The sequence below is a fragment of the Ipomoea triloba genome, chromosome 16 (genome assembly GCF_003576645.1).
Source record: "Ipomoea triloba cultivar NCNSP0323 chromosome 16, ASM357664v1".
NCBI classification, from domain to species: domain Eukaryota; kingdom Viridiplantae; phylum Streptophyta; class Magnoliopsida; order Solanales; family Convolvulaceae; genus Ipomoea; species Ipomoea triloba.
The window spans coordinates 13,659,463-13,661,680 of NC_044931.1; the positions used below are offsets into that span (position 1 = coordinate 13,659,463).

General features: G+C 49.7%; 8 non-coding genes across 8 annotated transcripts; all 8 read left to right on the forward strand.

Annotated features, from left to right (window-relative positions):
* The first annotated feature begins 102 nt into the window (after positions 1-102).
* LOC116008769 lies at positions 103-221 on the forward strand. Its single transcript, XR_004096127.1, has one exon. It is a non-coding gene; the product is annotated as a 5S ribosomal RNA (ribosomal RNA).
* Positions 222-540: 319 nt separating this feature from the next.
* Positions 541-659, forward strand: LOC116008356. Its single transcript, XR_004095744.1, has one exon. It is a non-coding gene; the product is annotated as a 5S ribosomal RNA (ribosomal RNA).
* A 138-nt stretch (positions 660-797) lies between these two features.
* Positions 798-916, forward strand: LOC116008925. The gene has a single exon (XR_004096272.1). It is a non-coding gene; the product is annotated as a 5S ribosomal RNA (ribosomal RNA).
* A 137-nt stretch (positions 917-1,053) lies between these two features.
* LOC116008682 lies at positions 1,054-1,172 on the forward strand. Its single transcript, XR_004096049.1, has one exon. It is a non-coding gene; the product is annotated as a 5S ribosomal RNA (ribosomal RNA).
* Positions 1,173-1,310: 138 nt separating this feature from the next.
* LOC116008717 lies at positions 1,311-1,429 on the forward strand. Its single transcript, XR_004096081.1, has one exon. It is a non-coding gene; the product is annotated as a 5S ribosomal RNA (ribosomal RNA).
* Positions 1,430-1,567: 138 nt separating this feature from the next.
* Positions 1,568-1,686, forward strand: LOC116008733. Its single transcript, XR_004096095.1, has one exon. It is a non-coding gene; the product is annotated as a 5S ribosomal RNA (ribosomal RNA).
* A 137-nt stretch (positions 1,687-1,823) lies between these two features.
* LOC116008735 lies at positions 1,824-1,942 on the forward strand. The gene has a single exon (XR_004096096.1). It is a non-coding gene; the product is annotated as a 5S ribosomal RNA (ribosomal RNA).
* Positions 1,943-2,079: 137 nt separating this feature from the next.
* On the forward strand, positions 2,080-2,198 carry LOC116008833. The gene has a single exon (XR_004096187.1). It is a non-coding gene; the product is annotated as a 5S ribosomal RNA (ribosomal RNA).
* Positions 2,199-2,218: the final 20 nt, after the last annotated feature.

A 2,218-nucleotide genomic window follows, 5' to 3' on the forward strand; every position in this document is an offset into this window, starting at 1 on the left:
ACCGCTCGCTATGGGTACTATCCTTTTAAACCGCTAAACCGCTAAGCGAGAGAAGTTGCGCGGAGAGAGAGGGTCAAGTACATTTTGCGCGCAGTACATGACTGATGCGATCATACCAGCATTAATGCACCGGATCCCATCAGAACTCCGAAGTAAAGCGTGCTTGGGCGAGAGTAGTACTAGGATCGGTGACCCCCTAGGAAGTCCTCGTGTTGCATCCCCCACCCTCTTTTCAATTTTTCTTTTAAATCTTTGGACCGCTCGCTATGGGTACTATCCTTTTAAACCGCTAAACCGCTAAGCGAGAGAAGTTGCGCGGAGAGAGAGGGTCAAGTACATTTTGCGCGCAGTACATGACGGATGCGATCATACCAGCATTAATGCACCGGATCCCATCAGAACTCCGAAGTCAAGCTAATTTTTCTTTTAAACCGCTGAACCGCTCGCTAAGGATACTATCCTTTTAAACCGCTAAACGGCTAAGCGAGAGAAGTTGCGCGGAGAGAGTGGGTCAAGTACATTTTGCGCGTAGTCCATGACGGATGCGATCATACCAGCATTAATGCACCGGATCCCATCAGAACTCCGAAGTAAAGCGTGCTTGGGCGAGAGTAGTACTAGGATGGGTGACCCTCTGGGAAGTCCTTGTGTTGCATCCCCCACCCTCTTTTCAATTTTTTCTTTTAAATCGCTGGACCGCTCGCTAATGATACTATCCTTTTAAACCGCTAAACCGCTAAGGGAGAGAAGTTGCGCGGAGAGAGAGGGTCAAGTACATTTTGCGCGCAGTACATGACGGATGCGATCATACCAGCACTAATGCACCGCATCCCATCAGAACACCAATGTTAAGCGTGCTTGGGCGAGAGTAGTACTAGGATGGGTGACCCTCTGGGAAGTCCTTGTGTTGCATCCCCCACCCTCTTTTCAATTTTTCTTTTAAACCGCTGGACCGCTCGCTAAGGGTACTATCCTTTTAAACCGCTAAACCGCTAAGCGAGAGAAGTTGCGCGGAGAGAGAGGGTCAAGTACATTTTGCGCGCAGTACATGACGGATGCGATCATACCAGCACTAATGCACCGCATCCCATCAGAACTCCAAAGTTAAGCGTGCTTGGGCGAGAGTAGTACTAGGATGGGTGACCCTCTGGGAAGTCCTTGTGTTGCATCCCCCACCCTCTTTTCAATTTTTTCTTTTAAATCGCTGGACCGCTCGCTAATGATACTATCCTTTTAAACCGCTAAACCGCTAAGGGAGAGAAGTTGCGCGGAGAGAGAGGGTCAAGTACATTTTGCGCGTAGTACATGACGGATGCGATCATACCAGCACTAATGCACCGGATCCCATCAGAATTCCGAAGTGAAGCGTGCTTGGGCGAGAGTAGTACTAGGATCGGTGACCCCCTAGGAAGTCCTCGTGTTGCATCCCCCACCCTCTTTTCAATTTTTTCTTTTAAACCGCTGGACCGCTCGCTAAGAGTACTATCCTTTTAAACCGCTAAACCGCTAAGCGAGAGAAGTTGCGCGGAGAGAGAGGTTCAAGTACATTTTGCGCGCAGTACATGACCGATGCGATCATACCAGCACTAATGCACCGGATCCCATCAGAACTCCGAAGTGAAGCGTGCTTGGGCGAGAGTAGTACTAGGATCGGTGACCCCCTAGGAAGTCCTCGTGTTGCATCCCCCACCCTCTTTTCAATTTTTCTTTTAAATCGCTGGACCGCTCGCTAAGGGTACTATCCTTTTAAACCGCTAAACCGCTAAGCGAGAGAAGTTGCGCGGAGAGAGAGGGTCAAGTACATTTTGCGCGCAGTACATGACCGATGCGATCATACCAGCACTAATGCACCGGATCCCATCAGAACTCCGAAGTGAAGCGTGCTTGGGCGAGAGTAGTACTAGGATCGGTGACCCCCTAGGAAGTCCTCGTGTTGCATCCCCCACCCTCTTTTCAATTTTTCTTTTAAATCGCTGGACCGCTCGCTAAGGGTACTATCCTTTTAAACCGCTAAACCGCTAAGGGAGAGAAGTTGCGCGGAGAGAGAGGGTCAAGTACATTTTGCGCGTAGTACATGACGGATGCGATCATACCAGCACTAATGCACCGGATCCCATCAAAATTCCGAAGTAAAGCTTGCTTGGGCGAGAGTAGTACTAGGATGGGTGACCCTCTGGGAAGTCCTTGTGTTGCATCCCCCACCCTCTTTTCAATTTTT